The sequence below is a fragment of the Choloepus didactylus genome, chromosome 14, assembly GCF_015220235.1.
Source record: "Choloepus didactylus isolate mChoDid1 chromosome 14, mChoDid1.pri, whole genome shotgun sequence".
Classification (NCBI taxonomy): domain Eukaryota; kingdom Metazoa; phylum Chordata; class Mammalia; order Pilosa; family Megalonychidae; genus Choloepus; species Choloepus didactylus.
This window is the reverse complement of record NC_051320.1, coordinates 99094233-99115764: the sequence shown is the minus strand read 5'-3', so window position 1 is coordinate 99115764 and position 21532 is coordinate 99094233. Positions and strand designations below refer to the sequence as shown.

General features: G+C 43.7%; 1 protein-coding gene across 18 annotated transcripts in view; it reads right to left on the bottom strand.

Annotated features, from left to right (window-relative positions):
- Positions 1–18786, bottom strand: part of MROH1 (maestro heat like repeat family member 1) — a 111032-nt gene extending 92246 nt beyond the window's left edge. For 13 of the 18 annotated variants that reach the window (XM_037803118.1, XM_037803110.1, XM_037803121.1 and 10 more), the window contains exon 1: positions 18727–18786. The gene's annotated coding sequence lies outside the window, so the exon portion shown is untranslated. Of the gene's footprint in view, positions 1–18095; positions 18485–18522; positions 18662–18726 lie in introns of those variants that run through there. The other 5 variants (XM_037803111.1, XM_037803114.1, XM_037803112.1 and 2 more) reach the window with 3 other exon arrangements.
- Positions 18787–21532: the final 2746 nt, after the last annotated feature.

Here is a 21532-nt window from a genome sequence, read left to right as displayed (position 1 = left end):
TAAGGGGCCAGGATGATGCCTGCTTCCACCAGCACAAGTGGGAAACATCAGAATTCATGGGGCATTGGGATACGCAGAAGGATTCTGTCTCAGTGGTGAACCAAAATTGGCTCTAGTCCTGCCTAACAAAGCAGAAAGCAAGACCCAAAAGGATCAAACTATTCCCAAGTAACTTACCTATATCCCAACACTAAGCTCAAGAATATTTACAGGAATACAATCAACCCAGCATCCAATAAAGTAAAATACACAATGTCCAGGATCCAATCAAAAATTGCCAGGCTTTCAAAGAACCACAAAATACAACTTTAGTGAGGATGAATCAATCAGTAGAAACTGACCCAGATATGACAAGGATGACAGAACTAGTAGTCAAGATATTGAAACAGTTATAATGGTATTTCATGTATTCAAGAAGCTATGGGAAACAATGAATATGTTAACTATAGATAAGAAAAGACACATTTAAATAATGTAACAAAAAAACAACAAACCAAACTTCTAGAGATGAAAACCACAATAGGTGACATGAAAAACACCCGGAGGGTGTTGGAGAACGAATCACGGTCACCCACTGAGGGCAGTTCAGGTCCCACCTTGGTCCTGAGGGTGTGAACCCATTTTAACCCTTGCAGGTGATGTTAACTAAGCTGTGCCCAAGCTGAGGGTGGCTAAAGTCCTCATGAGCAAAGGAAATTGGGCACAGAAGCAGAAGCCATGGGGAACAGACAGAGGCCAGAAGTCAATGGAACCCAGAAGAGAAAGGAGAAGACACCGCCATGTGCATCGCCATGTGATGGGAAAACACATGGAAAGAACCCCAAAGACTGCCAGCCAGCCAGGAGATATGACACCAACCCCAGGAGAAAACAAGCCTTTTAGACTCAAAAACTGCTGAGCAAATAAATTCCTGTTGTTAAGCTAACCTACTGAGTAGTATTTGTGCTGGCGGTAGGAAAAGAAGACAACGGGATTGTCAGAAGATGAAACATCACAGAAGAAAATGTTAAGAACTTGAAAACACAATAGAAACAGCAATAGAAATTATCCAAAATTGCACCAGAGAGAAAAAAGGATTTATAATTCCGGAGCGCATCAGCAAACTGAAGGACAACTTTAAGCAGACTGATAACTGTCTACTTGTGTCCCTGAAGGAGGGGAAATGGAAAGTGAGACCAAAAATTTTTGAAGAAATGATGACTGAAAATTTTCCAAACTTGAAGAAAATTACCAATCCACAGAACAAAAAGCTGAACAAACCCTAAGCACAAGAAAAACATGAAGAAACAACACCAAGGAACAATATAATCAAAACGTTCAAAACCAATGATACGAAAAAATTTTAAAAACAGACAGATGGGGAAAAATGACATTGCAAGTAAAAGGATATACATAAGGATGAGACCTGTACAAGCAAAAAGACAGTGGGAAAACATCATTAAAGCTTTAGGGGAAAAACATCAACCTAGACTTGTTTAACAAACAGAAATACCCTTCAAAAAAGAAGGCAAATCGTGGGAAGTCGATGGACTAGGGAGCTCCAGGCATCAGTCCTGCCACCAAAACAACTACTAAACTGACGGCAACTGTCTGCATCAACTATTTTGAAACTCTGGAATCCAATGGAACACTGTGCAGCATCCCGGGAAGAGCCGGAGGAAGCGTTTGGTAAACCGCCTTAAGTATCAGTGAATTTCACCCTCTGTGTAGCCAATACCACCCCCGATCCCTTGGCTTGGGCTCCTGGTACAGTTTGCTGATGTCAGAGTGGGCTTTAAAGACCTAAGCCTCCACCGTGGGACGGAGAACATCTTCTTGACCAAAAGGGGGATGTGAAAGGAAATGAAATAAGCTTCAGTGGCAGAGAGATTCCAAAAGGAGCCGAGAGGTCACTCTGGTGGGCACTCTTATGCACACTTTAGACAACCCTTTTTAGGTTCTAAAGAATTGGGGTAGCTGGTGGTGGATACCTGAAACTATCAAACTACAACCCAGAACCCATGAATCTCGAAGACAGTTGTATAAAAATGTAGCTTATGAGGGGTGACAAGGGGATTGGGAAAGCCATAAGGACCAAACACCACTTTGTCTAGTTTATGGATGGATGTGTAGAAAAGTAGGGGAAGGAAACAAACAGACAAAGGTACCCAGTGTTCTTTTTTACTTCAATTGCTCTTTTTCACTCTAATTATTATTCTTGTTATTTTTGTGTGTGTGCTAATGAAGGTGTCAGGGATTGATTTAGGTGATGAATGTACAACTATGTAATGGTACTGTAAACAATCGAAAGTACAATTTGTTTTGTATGACTGCGTGGTATGTGAATATATCTCAATAAAATGATGATTTAAAAAAAAAAAAAAAAAAAAAAAAAAAAAAAAAAAAGACCTAAGCCTCCAAAATCCTGGGTGGGGAGGTGCAGGGTTTGATCATTGATCACTGCTTTTGATCAGCTACTTCAGATTGCTGGGGGGCCAAGGCTAAGGGGAGCCATTGCTCCAACCCCCTCAGGGAAAAATGGCAGAGAAGTCTTAAAGAAACAGTACTTTTTTTTTTAACTTTTTTTCTCTTTTCTCTTTCTATTTCCAGTTGGGAACAAAAATGGTTTGGTAAAACAAGAAGCCATAAGGTCCTGCACCCTCATTATGGGTATATACTTGGAAGATCTGAGAGCAGGGACATTAATGGACATTTGCACCTGGTGTTTATGGAGGCAGTATTCATGATTTGCAAGGGATGGAGGTGGCCTAAGTGTACACTGACTGATGAACAGAATGGTGAACTGTGGTGTAAGCATACAATAGAATATTGAGCAGATGCAAGAAGGAATGGTGTTAGGAGGCATGCAACTAAGTGAATGGATTTTGAGGACAGCATTTCGAGTGAAATAAGCCAGAAATGAAGAGACAAACATTATAATGCCTCACCAATATGTAGTAACCAAAATGTGCAAACTCTTGAGAATTGAATCTTACAGCACAGGTTATCAGGGGAAGGCTTATTGTAAAGGTGTTTAGACTGTAAGTTATTACAGCAGTCACATCTATTCCTGAATTGTAATGGTCATCTCTAAATTCTGAGATGCTGGGCTCTTTGTGTATAACCTGGTCAGTCCTTGGAACTTCAAGTATCTCTGTAACACCTGACACTCAAAGATACAGTTTGGCAGCTATGACTGTCAATATTACCCCATACAGCAACTGTTAAAAAAGCTGAGAGTTCAGACTTCAATTAGAGATATGTATGAAGTGGATCTGGTTAAGACTAAGGCAAATCAAACTAAAGGGTAAAGGGCAATATTGACTGTGTTTTAAAACTTCAACTCCTGTGTGGGACCAAAAGAAGAGATAATTATTTGGTGCAAAATCTATATTTTCTGTAGAAAATTTGTAATAAACTTGTTACATGGAACTTTGAATCGGGAGTGAGATCTGGTTGATTTGAATAGGTTAGTGTGAAACCCCGATATATCCCAAAGTAATCTGGGCAAAGAATAAAATGTATTTGCAAATCCCCCTGAGGGACTGGAGAAAAATGCAGAAATATTTAACCTCCCCACCTGGGGAATTACTGATATTCTCACAAGCACTGGGGACTACCAATTTAGAAGGCCGAGCCCTCGATCTGGGGGCTCGCCCTTATGAAGCCTGTGACTATAAAGGAAAGGCTAAGCCTGATTAAAATTGTGCCTAAGAGTCACCCCAGAGAACCTCTTTTGTTGCTCAGATGTGGCCTCTCTAAGCCCACTTGGCAGATAAACTCACTGACCTCCCCCCTACATGGGACATGACTCCCAGGGGTGTAAATCTCCCTGGCAATGTGGGCCATGACTCATGGCGATGAGCCTGGACCCAACATCATGGGATTGAGAACATCTTAACCAAAAGGGGGAAGAGAAACGTAGCAAAATGAAATTTCAGTGGCTGAGAGATTTCAAATGGAGTCAAGAGGTCACTCTGGAGGGCATTCTTATGTGTTATATAGATATCCCTGTGTAGTTTTTAGTGTATTGGAATAACTAGAAGGAAATTCCTGAAACTGTTGAACTGCAACTCAGTGGCCTTGATTCTCGAAGACGATTGCATAACTATATAGCTTACACTATATGACTGTGTAATTGTGAAAACGTTGTGGCTCACACTCCCTTTATCCAGTGTACAGACAGATGAGTAGAAAAATGGGAACAAAAATTAAATGAATAATAGGGGGGATGGGGGGAATGGCATGTTGTGGGTGTTGTTCTTTACTTGTATTTTTATTCTTTTTTTTTTTTGGAGTAATGGAACTGTTCAAAAATTGACTGTGGTAATGAATGCACAACTATATGATGGTACTGTGAACAACTGATTGTACACTGTGGATGACTGTAGGGTATGTGAATATATTGCAATAAAACGGAATTAGGAAAAAAGAAAAGTTTAGAAAAGTCACAAATTGATGGCCCCAGCCCTTTACCACAAAAGAACAACAAAACCCTTGCAGTCTCAGAGGAGTGGCAGAACTTGATTTCCATAGTTCCAACAACATAATATTCAGAATGTCCAGTTCTCAACAACAACAAAACACATGAAGAAACAGGCAAGTATAGCCCATTCACAGGAAAAAAATAATGTGCCAGGAACTATCCCTGAGGAAGCTCACATATTGGAACTATTAGTCAAAGACTTTAAATCAACAGCCTTAAATATGTTTAGTGAGCTAAAGGAATCCATAAACAAAGAGTTAAAGGATATTAGAAAAATGCTGTCTGAACAAAATGAAGAGGTAGAAATTATAAAAAGGAACCAAATAAATATTGGAGCTAGAAAGTACAGTATTTCAAATTAAAAACTCACTAGAGGGGCTCTGTGAGCTAAGATGGCAACATAGAGAGGAGTGGAAGCTAGTTAGTCCCCCTGGAACAACTAATAAACAACCAGGAACAACTAGCAAATAATCTGGAATAACTGCAGGGGGAAAAACGTAACCGTCCACTCATCATACACCAACCTGAATTGGGAGGAATGCCCGAGGTTATAGCATAAAATCTGCAAGTAAAAACTGCGGATCCAAGCTGGGAGCCCTCTACCCCCAACAGCAGGAGCTTCAAAGCCTCATGGTGCTAGAGAGAAGCTTTCTCCCAGCAAGTGAATATAGCTCAGCTGGGCTCCAACTTGGGTTTTAATTAACAGGCGTGGACTGCTTGCTACAAGCTACGAATTCCCAACAAGCAGACAGAAGGTTTGCATGACAACTGACCTTGGAGAGCCAGAGGGTGGCCACGGACTGGCCCTGAAGGGGGCTTTCTGTCCCTATTTCAGCTCAGTGGAGAAAGCCTCAGCCATTTTCTGTTCTCAGCCCTCTGACCCCCAGATAAGGGTGGATATAGCACAGGCAGAGTCTATTCAAATGCTAATGACCTCTCCCCAGGGGATGTATCTTCCCTAAGAGGAAAGGGTGGGGCCCAGCTCTACTACCCACCTTCCATTCAGAACCAGACCCCAGAGCCTGGGGGAAAACAGCCACGGGCCACACCTCCTTACACCAGTCGTGAGCTACAGGCTGACAGGTGCCACCTTCTGGGCACAAAAGCACAATGACTTGAGGCCTCACAGGGTGTATCAATCTTCTAAAACACACCCTCAGGGAAACCGCACAATGAATATTTCTTCCTTCTGGGACCTTAGCCTGTTCTGGTCTTGGAAAACCTGATTGGGGTAACCAAGGAAACCATGCCTACACAACAGAAAACTACAACCTACACTAAGAAAAATGAAGTTAAGGCCCAGTCAAAGGAATAAACTTACACTTCAACTGAGATACAGGAATTTAAACAACGAATACTAAGTCAATTCAAAGAGTTTAGGGAAGATATGGAGAAAAAGCTGAACTGTATAATGAAAACACTGTACATACATAAGGCAGAAATTGAAAGTTTGAAAAACCAACTGACAGAATCCATGGAAATGAAAGGGACAACACAAGAGATGAAAGACACAACGGAAACATAAAACAGCAGATCTCAAGAGGCAGAAGAAAACACTCAGGAACTGGAGAACAAGGCACCTGAAAGCCTACACACAAAAGAAGAGATAGAGAAAAGAATGGAGAAATAAGAGCAGTATCTCCGAGAACTTAAGGACAAAACGAAAATCAGGAATGTACATGTCATTGGTGTCCCAGAAGGAAAAGAGAAGGGAAAAGGGGCAGAAGCAATAATAGAGGAAATAATCAATGAGAATTTCCCATCTTTTATGAAAGACATAAAATTATGGATCCAAGAAGCACAGAGTAATCCAAAGAGAATAGATCTGAATAGGCCTACACCAAGACATTTAATAATCAGATTATCAAACATCAGAGATAAAGAGAGAATCCTGAAAGCAGCAAGAAAAAAGCAATCCATCACATACAAAGGAAGCTTGCTAAAACTATGTGCGGATTTCTCAATAGAAACCATGGAGGCAAGATGGAAGTGGTGTGATATATTTAAGATACTGAAAGAGAAAAACCACCAACCAAGAACCCTATACCTGGCAAAACTGTCCTTCAAATATGAGGGAGAGCTTAAAATATTCTCTGACAAACAATGATAGAGTTTGTGAACAAGATACATGCTCTACAGGAAACACTAAAGGGAGCACTGCAGACAGAAAGGAAAAGACAAGAGTGAGAGTTTTGGAACACAATTTTGGGAGATAGTACCTCAACAATGTAAATACACTGAACAAAGATGACTGTGAGTATGGCTGAAAGAGGAAGGTTGGACCTTGTGGGACACCAGAAGAAAAGACGAAGGATAAAGACTGGGACTGTATAACTCAGGGAAACCTAGGGTGCTCAATGATTGTAATAAAAGGTACAAATATGTTTTTATATGAGGTAGAACAAATGAATGCCAACATTGCAAGGTGTTAAAAGTAGGGTGGGATGGGGAGAAATACAATCAATGCAAACTAGAGACCATAATTTATGGAAACATTGTATTATGCTTCCTTTAATATAACAAAGGCAATATACCTTGGTATACTGTAATAAAGCAACTAAATATAAAGCTAAATGCACATGGGGGGTGGGGAATAGGGGAAGGGTATGGGACTCCTGGCATTGGTGATGTTGTCTGACTCTTTATTCTACTTTAGGTTAATGCTGTCTTTCCTTTCGTTGCTTTCCAGCTGTCAAGTTTTTTTTGTTTGTTTTTGTTTTTGTTTCTCTCTCTCTCTCTCTTTTCTTTTTCTCTTGTCTCTCTGCCTTCTTTGACTCTTCCTCCTTCTTCGTGGAAGAATGGAGATGTCCTTATAGAGACAGTGGCAACGGTGCTGAAAACATAAATACGTGACTATACAGGGAACCAACGATTGTTTACTTAGGATGGAATGTATGGTGTGTGAACAAAACCATCTTAAAAGAAATGGACTGATGAAGAAATCTGGAGGGCACTATACTGAGTGAAAGAAGACAGACACATAAAGACAAATATTGCAGGGTCTCACTGATATGAACTAATTATAATATGTAAACTCATAGACAAGAAATATAAGTTACCAGGGTATAGAATGAGGCTAAAGAATGGGAAGTGGTTGCTTATTATGAGCAGAATGTTCAACTAGGGTGAACTTAAATATTTGGAAATGGACACAGGTGATGGTAGCATGTTGTAAGAATAACTAATCATGCTGAAATGTGTGTAAAGGTAGTGGAAAGGGTAAGCTCAGAGTCACATATGTCACCAGAAGGAAAGCTGGAGGTTAAAAGATGGGAATGCATAAAACAGTAAATCTTGTTGTGGACAATGTCTGCGATTAACTGTACAAATATTAGAAATCTCTCTCATGAACTAGAACAAATGTATGACACTATAACTAAAAGTTAATAATAAAGAGGCATATAGGAAAAAAATATATACCTATTGCAAACTATATACTACAGTTAGTAGTATTTTAACATTCTTTCATCAACAGTAACAAATGTACTATACCAAAACTATGAATCAATAACGGAGGAGGGTGTGGTTAGGGGTATGGGAGGATTTGCGTTTCCTTTTTTTGTTTTTATTTCTTTTCTGGAGTAATGAAAATGTTCTAAAAATTGAAAAAAAATTATTTGTATTGATGGATGCACAGCTGTATGATGGTACCATGGACAACTGATTGTACACTTTGGATCTCTGGATAGTTATATGGTATGTGAACAATCTCAACAAAAAATATATTAAAAAAAAAACAAACAAAAAAACTCAGAGGGATTCCAAGCAAGACAAATTCAAAAAGATCTATACCAAGACACACAGTGAAACTGTCAAAATCCAAAGACAAAGACAAGTTCTGAAAAGTAGCATGGGAAAAGTGACTCGTCATTTACAAGGGCTCCCCAATAAGACTAACAGCAGATTAGTGATTGGAAACCATGGAAGCCAGAAGACAGTAGGATCACATAAATCCTTAAGGAAACAACTGTCAACAAAAATTCTATATCTAGCAAAATTATCTTTCAAAAGTGAAAGAGAAATTAAGACATTTACAGATAAGTAAAAGCTGAAGGAGTTCATTATCAGAAGATCTAACCTACAAGAAATGCTAAAGAGAGTCCTTCAGGCTGAAAAGAAAAGGACACTATATGGTAAATTGAACACATAAGAAGAAATAAAGAACACTGGTAAAGTTAACTACAGAGATAAATATAAAATCCTCTATTATTGTACTTTTGGTTTGTAACTGCTTTCTTCCCCCCAATATGACTTAACAGGCAAATGTGCAAAAGAACATTAAAAAATCCATGTTAATGTGCATACAATGTATAAAGATGTAATGTGAGATAGTAACAATACAGAGAGAGAGAGACGAAGACACATCGGAGTAGAGAGTTTGTATACTTCTGAAATTAGATTAGTACTAGTCGTACTAGGTTGTTATTAGTTTAAGATATTAACTGTAATTACTAAGGTAACCACTAAGAAAATAAAAAATATAGAAAAAAGGAAAGAGGAAAAGAATCAAAATGGTATACTGTAATAAAGCAACTGAATACAAAACAGGCAGTAACGGGTTATCAAGGATCAAAAACCATACAAGACACACAGAAAACAAATAGCTAAATGGCAGAAGTAAATCCTCCCTTCTCAGTTACTACCTTAAATGTCACTGGACTGACGTTCTCTATTAAAAGGCAGAGATTGACAGATTGGATAAAACAGCCTGACCCATCTAGATGCTATCTATAGGAGACTCACCTTAAGTACAGACACAAAGAGGTTGAAAGTAAAAGAGTAGGAAGAGATACTCCCTGCAAACAGTAATCAAAAGAGAGCCAGGGTGTCTATATTATTGTCAGAAAAAATAGGCTTTAAGTCAAACAGGGATTACATGAGACCAAGGTGGATATTATATACTGATAAAAGGTTCAGTCCAGCACAAGATGATATATATGTACCTCACAACAGAGCTTCGAAGAATATGAAACATAAAATTGATAGAAATGAAGAGGGAGAAATAGATAGCTCTACAATAATAGTGGTAGACGTCAATACACCATTTTCAATAACTGAGAGAACCTTTAAACAGAAGATCAACAGGAAATAGGGAACTTGAACAACACTATTAACCTATTAGGCCTAATGGACATATTCGTATAACAAACTACCCAACCACAAAAAAACAGACATTCTTCTCAACTGCACATGGAATGCTTTCCCAGATAGACCTTACATGAGGCCATGTACCAATTTTAATAAACTTTAGAACACTGAAGCCATAAAGAATATCTTGTGGGACCACAATGGAATAAAGCTAGAAATCAATGACAATGAAAAATGGAAAATTTACAAATATGTGGAAATTAAACTACACACTATTAAACAAGCAATGGGTCAAAGAAGAAATAACAAGGGAAATTAGGAAATGTCTTAAGAGGAATGGAAACAAAAATACAACATACCAAACACATGGGATGCAAGGAAAGCACTGCTGAGGGAAAGTTACAGCTCTAAATGGCAACACTAAAAAAAAAGACGAGTACAAACAAATAACCTAACATTACACCTAAAGAAACTAGAACAAGAAGGACAGACTAAACTCAAAATTAGTAAAGGGGAGGAAATAATAAAGATTAGAGAAGAGATAAAAGAAATAGAGGCTAGAAAAACAACAGAGAAACTTGACAAAACCAAAAGATGATTTTTTGAAAAGACCAATAAAATTGACAAGCCTTTATCCAGAGTGACAAAGAAACAGAGAGAGGAAGCACAAATAACTAAAATCAGGAATGAAAGCAGGAAATAAAAAGGATCATAAGAGGGTCCTATGTGCCGACAAATTAGAAAACCTGGATGAAACAAATTCCCTGAACCACACGAATTACCTAATCTAACATAGGAGGAAATAGAAAATCTCAATAAACCTGTAACAAGTAAAGAGACTGAATCAGTAATTTAAAACCTCCCAACAAAGAAGAGTCCAGGACTGAATGGTTTCAAAGCTGAATTCTACAAAACTAACAAAGAAGATTTAACACCAACCCTTCTCAAATTCTTCCAAAAAATACACGAAGGATTACATCCCACCTCATTCTATGAGGACAGCATAACCATGATCAGAAAGTCAGATAAAGACAGTACAAGAAAAGAAAATTACAGTATAACATCCCTTATGAATTTAGATGCAAAAATCCTCAACGAAATACTAGCGACCCGAATCCAACAGTACATTAAAAGGATTACACACCATGGCCAAATGAGATTTATTCTAGCAACACAAGGATGGTTCAACATAAGAAAACCAATCAATGTAATACGGCACATCAACTGAATGAAGGAAAAAAAACACATGACCATCTCAATTGACATAGAAAAGGCACTCGACAAAATCCAACATCTTTTCATGACAAAAACCTTCAGAAAACTAGGAATAGAAGGGAACTTTCTCAACATGATAAAGGGCATTTATGAAAAACCCACAGCAAATATCATGCTTAATGGTAAAAGAATGAAAGCTTTTCCCCTAAGATCAGAAGCAAGACAAGGATGCCCATCATCACCACCATTATTCAACATTGTACCGGAAGTTCTAGCCACAGCCAACAAGCAAGAGAAAGAAATAAATGGTATCCAAATTGGAAAGAAAGAAGTCAAATTATCCCTGTTCATAGATGACATGATCCTATATGTAGAAAATCCCAAAGAAACAAGAAAGTTACTAGAATCAATAAATTCAGCAAATTCAGAGTACAAGATAAATACACAGAATTCAGCTGGGTTTCTATTCATCAGTAAGAATCTGAGAAGGAAATCAAGAATTCCACTTACAATAGCATCTAAAAGGAAAAAAAAAAAAAAAAAAAAAAAAAAAACCTAAGAATAACTTTAACCAAGGAGGTGAAAGACTTGTATACTGAAAACTACAAAATATTGCTGGAAGAAATTAAAGACCTAAATAAATAGAAAGATGTCCTGTAATAATGGACTGGAATACTTAATATTGTTAGGATGTCAATACTGCCTAAAGCAATCCACAAATTCAATGCAATGCCTATCAAAACTCCAGCAGCCTTTTCTGAGGAACTGGAAAAGCTGATCCTCAAATTCATATGGAATTGCAAGTGCCCCCAAGAGTCAAAACAATCTTGAAAAATAAGAACAAAGTTGAAAGACTCACATCCTGATTTCAAAAGTTACCACAAAGCTACAATAATTAAAACAATTCAGTACTGGCATAAGGACAGACATATATACCAATGGAATAGAATCAGGCATCCAGAGATAAATCCCAATATGTATGGCCAGTTGATTTTCAACAAGGGTGCCAAGTCCATTCAATGGGGAAAGAGTACTCTGATCAACAAATGGTTCTGAGACAACTGGAAATCCACAAGCAAAAGGATGAATGTGGACCCCTACCTCTTACCATACACAAAAATCAATTCAACATGAAGCTAGAAATCAATAACAGGTGAAGGACTGCAAAATGCACAAATTTATGGAGGTTAAACAACACAATCTTAAACAATCAGTGGGTCAAAGAAGACATTGCAAGAGAAACCAGTAAGTATCTTGAGACAAATGAAAACAAGAACACAGCACATCAAAACCTATGGGATGCCAAAAGGCAGTGCTGAGAAGGAAAGCTATAGTCCTAAATGCCTACATTTAAAAGGAACAAAGAGCTGAAATCAAACATCTAACTACCCACATGGAGGAACCAGAAAAAGAGCAGCAAACCAATCCAAAAGCAAGAGAAGGAAAGAAATAACAAAGACTAAAACAGAAATAAATGAAATTGAGCACAAAAAAAATCAATAGAATCAACGAAACCAGAAGTCGGTTCTTTGAGTAGGTCAACAAAATTGACAAACCTATAGAGACCATACAAATAAATAAAATCAGAAATGAGAGGGGGGTCATTACCACAGAACCTGAAGAAATAAAAAAGATCCTAAGAGGATACTACGATCAATTGAACAAAACTAGACAACTTTTTAATGATGAAATAGACAATTTTCTAGAAATACACAAATTACCTACACTGAATCCAGAAGAAATAAAAGACCTCGACAAACCAATCACAAGACAGTGAAACAGTGATCAAAAACCTCCCAACAAAGAAATGCCCAGGACCAGATGGCTTCACAGGTAAATTCTACCAATCATTCCAAGAAGAATTAATACCAATCCTGCTCCAACTCTTCCAAAAATTGAAGAGAGGGAGTGCTACCTTATTCTATGAAGCCAACATCACCTTAATACCAAAGCCAGATAAACATACTACAATAAAAGAAAATTACAGACCAATCTCTCTAATGAACATAGATGCAAAAATACTCAACAAAACACATGCAAATTGAATCCAACTGCATATTAAAAGAATTATACACCATGATCAAGTGGGATTTATCCCAGGTATGCAAGGGTGGTTGAACACAAGAAAATCAATTAATGCAATACACCACATTAACAATGTGAAGGAGAAGAACCACATGTGATCATCTCAACTGACGCAGAAAAGGCACTTGACAAAATCCAGCAAACTTTCCTGATAAAAACACTTCGAAAAGTCAGGAATAGAAGGAAACTTTCTCAATAATGACAAAGGGCACTTAGGAAAAACCCACAGCTAACACTGTATTCAATGTTGAAAGGCTGAAAGTTTTCCTGTTAAGATCGGGAACAAGACAAGGATGCCCACTGTCACCACTGTTACTTAGCATTGTGCTAGAAATTTTAGCTAGAGCAATTAGAAAAAAAAAGAAAAGAAATAAAAAGCATCTGAATCAGAAAGGAAGAAGTAAAACTTTGCAGATGATATGATCCTATACCTAAAAAAATCTCAAAAAATCTACAAAGCTACTAGTACTAATAAACGAGTTCAGCCAAGTAGCAGGATACAAGATTAACGTGCAAAAATCAGTTGTGTTTCTCTACACTAGTAATGTGCTATCTGAGGGGGAAATCTGGAAAAAAAAAATTCCATTTACAACAGCAACTAAAAGAATAAAAAATCTAGGAATAAACTTAACCAAGGACATAAAGGAACTGTATTCAGAAAACTAGAAAACATTGCTAAAAGAAATCAAAAAAGACCTAAATGAATGGAAGGACATTCCACGTTCATGGATTGGAAGACTAAATATTGTTAAGATGTCAATTCTACCAAAATTGATTTACAGATCAATGCAATACCAACCAAAATTTCAACAGTTTACTTACTTTGCAGAATTGGAAAAGACTATTAGCAAATTTATTTTTGCTATTTGGTAAGGAGCCCCAAATAGCCAAAAACATCTTAAAAGAGAAAAATGAAGTTGGAGGACTCTCATTTCCTGACTTTAAAGAGAATTACAAAGCTACGGTGGTAAAAACACCACATGGTACATGGCACATTGACCAAAGGAATCGAACTGAGAGTTCAGAAATAGACCCTCATGTCCACGGTCAACTGATTTTTGACAAGGCTGCCAAGTGCACCCAACTGGAACACAGCAGTCTCTCTAACAAACGGTGCTGTGAGAACTGGATATCCATATCTAAAAGAATGAGAGGACCCATATCTCACACCATGTAACACACAAAAGTTAACTCAAAATGGATTGAAAGTCTAAAAGCCAGACCATAAAACTAGAAGAAAAGGTAGGAAAACACCTTCAAGATCTTGTGATAGGAGGTGGTTTCTTAGACCTTACATGAGCACCAAAATAAAAAAAAGACAAATGGGACCTCTTCAAAACTGAATACTTTTATGCTTAAAAGGACTTTGTCAAGAGGGAGAAAAGGCAGCCGATTCAATGGGAGAAAATGGTTGGAAACCACATATCTGATAAAGGTTTAATATTCAGGATATATAAAGAGATCCTACAACTCAAAGATAAAAAGGAAGCAATAACCCAATTTAAAAATGGGCAAAAAAATAAAACAAACAAACAAACAAAAAATATATCCCCACACCAGCCTGTTTTCATAGTAAACTTGATTGTGACAGGTAAAAAAAAAGGGGGGGGGGGGGCAAAGGCCTGAAGAGACATTTTTCCAAAGAGGATATACAAGTGGCTAAAAAGCTCATGAAAAGATGTTCAACATCACTAGCTATTAGGGAAATGCAAATCAAAACTACGAGATATCATTTCATACCTACTAAAATGGCCATTATTAAAAACAAAACAAAAACAGAAAACTACAAGTATTGGAGAGGCTGTGGAGAAACAGGACACTCACTCACTGTGGGTGGGGATGAAGAACGGTACACAGCCACTGTGGAAGACAGTCAGGCAGTCCCTCAGGAAGATAAATATATAACTGCCATACCATGTGGCAATCCTGCTGCTAGATATATATATATATACTCAGAAGACCGAAGGCGGTGACACGAACAGACATGTGCACCCTAATGTTCATAGCGCCATTATTCACAATTGCCAAAAGATGGAGGCAACTCAAGTGTCCTTCAAACAATGAATGGATAAACAAAACGTGGCACACACATGCAACGGAATATTATTCAGCTGTAAGAAGAAATGAAGTCTCGACGCATGTAATAACATGGATGAACTTTGAAGATGTTATGTTGTGTAAAATAAGTCAGACTCATAGAGACAAATGTTGTATGACCTCACTAATAAGAACTAAGTATAATGAGCAAATTCACGGTGTTAATATCTAGAAAATAGGTCATCAGAAGATATAATGAGGGTAGAGAAGGGGGAGCTGATGCTTAATTTGTGCAAAATTTGTAATAAGGTTGATTGTAAATGTTTAGAAATAGAAAGAAGTGATGGCAGCAATTACAGTGAGTATAACCAACAGCGATGATACATGGGTGCAATTTTGGTAGAAATGGAAAGTTTAAGGTCTTGACTGTCACTAGAAGGAAAACCAGAAGATGAAACATGGGACAATACAACATGGTGAAACTTCTTGTGGATGATGAGTGTGGTCAATGGTACAAATATAAGAATGTTCTTACATGAATTAGAACAAATGAACAATTCTATTTAGAAGATGTTAATAATAGGGTGGTATATGGGTAAAAATACACCTAAAGCAAACTATGGACTGTAGCAAATAATAATTTGTGAATATAAATTGCAAAAAGAAAAAAACATTATGCTAAGTGAAAGAAACCAGACACAAAGTACTACATAGTATTTGACTCCATTTATATAAAATATAAATACAAATAAATTTATAGAGAAGGAAATAAAAAGTGTTTGCTCTGACAGAAATAGATCAGTGGTTATGCAGGGCTAGAGGACAGAAGGACTGAGAGGTGACTGCTGAGGACTGTGGGGTTTTGCTTTGAGGAGTAATGAAAATGTTCTGAGATTGACTGTGATGATGAATGCACAACTCTGTGAATATACTAAAAGCCAGTGACTGCACACTTTGGATGGACTGTGTGATATGTGAATACATGTCAATAAAACTGCTTTAAAAAAAAAAAACATTTTAAGGTTTATTTGAAAGTTTTCATAATTTAGAACATTTGTGAGAAAAGGGCAAAGTCTGAAGGATCCTCAACTGATCATTTATCCAAGGAAAGCATCTCCAATTAATTAAAAGGAAGGTGGCCTTTAAGCGATGAAAATGATTAAAGATGAAAAATTCACCAAATGCCCTTAAAGTACAAATGAGCATCCATTTTTAAGAGAACGCTGGAAGATAAAGATCTGGAAAACCAATCTACAAAAATCTGTGTAAAGTGGATAGACTAAATAAACAAATTTTTAACAGTTAAAAAAAAAAAATAATTCAACAGCTCAATGACCTAAAACTAAGAGCTAATACTATAAAACTCTTATAGGAAAACATAGGGACTATGGATTTTTTAGATTTTATGCCAAAAGCACAAGCAACCAAGGGAAAAAAGAAGATAAAAATAGACTTCATCAAAATTAAAAATAACAAGAATAGAACTGCAAGGGGATATATACAAATCCAAATTATAGTGAAAGATTTCTACATCCTGTTCTATGGTTGCTAGAACAAGTAGAGAGAAACTTAGTAAGGTTATTAGAGGACCTGAACAATACTAGCAACCAACCTGACCAATGAAGAATCTGCAGAACACGCCATTCAATAACAGGAGAATATACATTCTCTCCAAAGCACACGGAACATTTACTAAGATTCACCTTACTCTGGGTAATAAAGGAAGTCTCAATAAATCACAAAGAACTCAAGTCATGCAAAGTATAGCCTCTGACCACAATGGAATTTAGAAGTCAGTAAGAGTGAGATTTCTGAGAAATCCCCACATGGTGAGAAACTAGTTCGCATGGTGTTGCTGTGTTAAGCAAGACTGTCCAGTGTATTTCTTAACTCTGCTGGGCATTAGAATCACCGGGAGATGTTTAAATTTTCCAACGCTGGGCTCCAATTAAATCAGAAACACTGGTAGTGGGGACACACACATGTGCGTTTCCAAAAGGCTCCCCAGGGGAGCAGAACGTGCAGCAAGAGCGACCCTCAGGCAAGGCCTCTGCGAAAACCAGCTTGAGCCATCGCAGTCAGCTGGTGTCACTCTCCCATCACCATGACCATCTGGCTTGTACCTGCTGCTCCTCTCCTGACATCAGGATGCCATGTGTGTGCCCTCCCCACATCACTAGCCCACAGGACCTTCCCTCCGAAGCCCGGGTGCCAGAGAGAGAGCTCGGGCTGACCACCCAGGGAAATGCAACTCTGCAGCTCACTCCTCACAGGTCCCCGGAAAACATCATTTCTAACACAAGCCATGCCCAGCATGCAAAACCCCTAAAGCCAGGGGGCTCCTCGTGGCTGTGTGCAGAAGAAACATCTCTCACAAAAAAGTTAAACAGCAGGTGTTTCCCGAGCCCAGGTCAGCAGCGGGTGCGAGCCACTGAGTCTTTCCTGACCCCCCCCTGCCCCAAGAACTTAAATTAAGCTGAGTGAACTGAGTCTTTTGATTCAAGGAATTCAGCAAACGAAAGTGGGGACACTGCTTATAAATGAGCAGCAAACCAAATCCTCACCTGAGCCTGAGGGCCCAGGTCAGAAAACTAGTTAGAGACAGCGGGATCCTGGAGTGGGAGATCCTGGGGAACCCCTGGGGGCTGTGCCTCTGACCTGACCGTTTTCTCCCCACACACAGCGAACCGCCCTGGAGGACCAAGAAACCAATGAGATCTGGGTCTAAACGAGCCTCAGCAGCCTAAACACCGAGGTCCACCTCAGGCCACTCCACTATGACACCAAAGAGAGGCCCAAGACACCTGCTCCCATGAGCCACACAAGCCAGAAGCCCAGGAACAGAGACCCGAAGCCTCCCGCCTGCAGGGCTGTGCGCAGCGACTTCACAAACCTCGGCGCCAGGGAGACGGCTCCAAAACCCAACTCCCCGCCTTCACCCCAGACCTCACCCCAACCCGGTCCCACCTGCCTGTTTTCCTAGAGCGTCGTGCTCAGCTCTCTGGATCAGAAGTCAGCATCACCCCAGGTCCCTCCGTCTCCCTCCCGACACCCGCCAGCTATCCCCTTCTTCTCTTCTCCTCTGCTACCAGCCCTGCCAGGGCAGGCCCCGCTGCCAGGACTGCCCCCTCCCCTCCGGACCGCCCCTCCAGCCTACGCCCCAAAGGCAGGGCCACCCCCGGCTCCCCGCCCGGCCCGCTGTCACCTCGTACAGTCCGGAGAACCCGCCGCCTGCACCCCCAGGGCAGCTCCTCCCGGCACCCACTGCACCGCGGCTGCGCTGAGGCAGGAAAACCGGAACGCGGAACCCGGGCCGCGGAGCCCGCGTCAGCTCCGGCTCCCAGCAAACCAGCGGGGCCCTGCAATCCACGAGCCTCTCCTCTGCTCCTCAAGGGGCACAGGCAGAGCGCAAGGGCCCCGGACACCGAGGCTTCGGGGCTCAAGGTCCAGGCTCGGCTCCCACCAAAGAGGGCCCCGGGGGAGCGCCGCGGGGAGCAGGGCGCCGACCGCGGACCCGGGCTGGGAAGGAGGCAGGGACGGGGGCCGGCCCCGCGCCCCACGGAAGGGCCTGCGAGGGGAGTCGCGAGGCCCCGGCCTCTCTTCCGGGTGCAGGCGCGGCGCCCCGAGCGCACCTGAGCCCAGAGCCCGCGGGCCTCGCCTCCCGGTCCCGCGGCGCCCCGAGCCCTCCCGCCGGCGGTGACCTTGGGGCAGGCGCCCCCGTTCCGCGTCCGCCCTCGGTAGGGTCGAGAGGGCGACCTCGGCCGACCCCGCCCAGGCTTCCCCGAGCGGCGCCTCCCCCAGCGCCGCCAGTGGCGCGGACCCCGCCCGCCCTTTACCTGAGGAGAAGCCGCCGCCACCGCCGCCCTCCCGCCGGGGGCCAGCCGGAGTGGGCGGAGCCGCCGAGCCCGCCCCCGCCGCCCGGCAGCCAACCGCAGCCCGCGCGCAGCATCCGGGCCCGCCCTCGCCGCCCGGCAGCCAACCACGGCCCGCGCGCAGCATCCGGCCCGCCCCCGCCGCCCGGCAGCCAACCACGGCCCGCGCGCAGCATCCGGGCCCGCCCTCGCCGCCCGGCAGCCAACCGCGGCCCGCGCGCAGCATCCGGGCCCGCCCCCGCCGCCCGGCAGCCAACCACGGCCCGCGCGCAGCATCCGGCCCGCCCCCTCCGCCTGGCAGCCAACCGCGTCCCGCGCCCAGCATCCGTGTTCGTCCGCTCGCTGCATCCCGCCCACCGCTCCAGGCGACTGGAGTGCGCAAGCTCCGACTCCGCCTCGGCCCTCCCGGATCTGCCCGGGGCCGCCCGGGGATGGCAACAACGCGCCGCTCAGAACTGGGCCGGGGGCGCCCGTGTTAATGCGCACACTGAACCCGACAAGTACGCCGCGGAGCCCAGGTGGCCCGGCGCTCCTCGCGCTCCCTGCCCGGCCCGGTGCCGGCGGAGTGGCTCCCCAAAGGGTGGCGAGAAGGGCCGGACGAGATGTGGCCGGGGAGGGCACCGACGTTCACAAGCGCATGCACGGAGGGGCTTCCGGAAGCGTGGCCCTCGGGCCCCCAAAGAGGTGCGGGAGTCGGCCGCGAAGGAGGTGGGCGGGATGTGCGCTGACGGGCCAGAGGCGCAAGGGGCGCCCCTCCCGTGTGCGCGCGTGCTCGGCCTGAGCATTCCCAGACCAGTATCCACTGGTTACCTACCTGCCTGCCCCCACTTTCAGAAACCTACAGTCAGCTGATTATCAAATAAAATTATGAAATAACTGCCAAAAAACCTCACCAAAACCCAACTCAAGCTCATACGACGACGTGCTGTGCGGGGTGCCGCCGGCGTAGGGGGACTTCTCCATCGGGGCTGGGAAAGGAGAATCAAAGGGAGCCAGACCTCTGCGCTTCCTGGGCAGAGACCGGAGGCCGAAGCCGCCTGCAGCGCTCACACCCCAAAAAGGCGCATGGCGATCCAAGGAAGCGCTCAGCCCACCACATCCACGGCCTGACAGGGGCGTGCGGTGGGGACATCAGGCAGGCTGCAGGCCAGTGGACAGTGGGGGACACAGGAGGCCAAGTGCAGACCCCAGGCAGGGCAGCTGCCGACTGGGGAGTTCAGACAGAAGGACCTTCTTTTCCCACCCGGGAGACAGACTTGAAGCTGCTTCCGTGGTGGGGTGGAGGCCCTTGAGGGACGGGATGAAGGCCAGTGAGACGGGGTGCTCCTTGGACGAGGCTCTGGCCCATGAACAGCCAGCCTGGGAAGAGAAGCAGGGCAGGGCCATGTGGCAGGGGCTGCCCCGTGCCTGAGGAAGGCAGGAGGCCTTTTCCGACCTCACAGCCTCTTGCCTAAAACCCTGGCCCTCATGGTGACTCCCCGCGCAGGTCGTGGGGAGGTGGTGCGGGGTGAGGCCAGGGGTGAGCTCTGTGAGGCCGTGGTAGTTAACACGAGTGCTGGGAAGGGCACCTGCTCGGCACACGGAGGCGTTCAGCCAAGGCAGCTGCTCCCAGAGAAGGGTGGGGGTCCTGTCGGTGCCTCTCTCCATGGCCAGAGAGTTCAAACTGGGCCTGGGCCTGGGGCTCTTGTTTGCCTGGGGGGGTCTGATCAGTCTTCAGAGAGGTGGCCTCAGCTTCCCACCGCAGCGCCTTGACCAGGGCCAGAGACACTTCCTTCCTGAGTGAAGGAAGGCTGGGAGGCTCCCCTGCACCCCCACTCCCCACCCCACCCCCTCACGCTTGCTTCCTGGCTCAGCTCTGCTACAGCCCACCGGGCACCCTCCCAGAGGATGAAGAGGTACATGGGAAACAGTTACTGTTTCCCTATAGGCATAGAGTTTTCTCCTTTTCTCTTTCCCTACGGTTTTGGGGAGTTTAAGAAAAACCCTAGTCTCCTTTCTTGGCCTCCCCTCCAGGTTTCTTTAAAGACCTTTTGTGGTCAGCCACATCCAGCCCCCAGAGGCCACACCTGTGGTTCTAGCCTTGCCCTGAGCGCTCGCCCCCCTCGGAGTGGGCCCCACGCAGGGCAGGGCTGGTCTAGCAAGGTGTCCTCAGGCCGGGCAGGTGCTGGGGCAAGGAAGAACCCCTCTTCAAGGGCACAATGCAGGTGCAGCTCTAGAACCCCCCATTCTAGAACCTGCCCCAGCTTCCCCAGAGTCTGCCCTCCCCCGCGCCAGTCCACGGCTGTGTGAAGTCTCTGGCCCAGCCTCGGGAAATCTCCAGAGACTTGACTGCTGCCTTCACGGGCCTCCTGTGGCCTGTCGCCCACTGTCCCCGCCATGAGGTCCCAGCTGTGCCCCTGCCACCCCTTCCATGGCCCAGGGCTGAGCTGGGCCACCACGACCACTCCCACAGCCCCCTGCCCTCCATGAAGGGCAGTGGCAGCTGCAGGCTGGACCAGCAAGCCTTCATGGAGCAGGTGCAAGAGTGCCGGGACAGGGGCTACCTGCTCTCCTCCAGAAAGATTGGCTCTGGGGCCTTCTCCAAGGTCTACCTGGCCTATGCCACACGTGAGTGGATGCAGCACAACCCCAAGCTGTACTCCAACCTGCGGGGCAAGCACCACAGCATGGTGAGACAGCCCAGCCTTCCTCCCCAGGGCGACATGGCCAGCACCCACCCAGGCCCTCCAGCCTAGCCGCAGCACCCCCTGTCCTAGACCCCACTCACTCC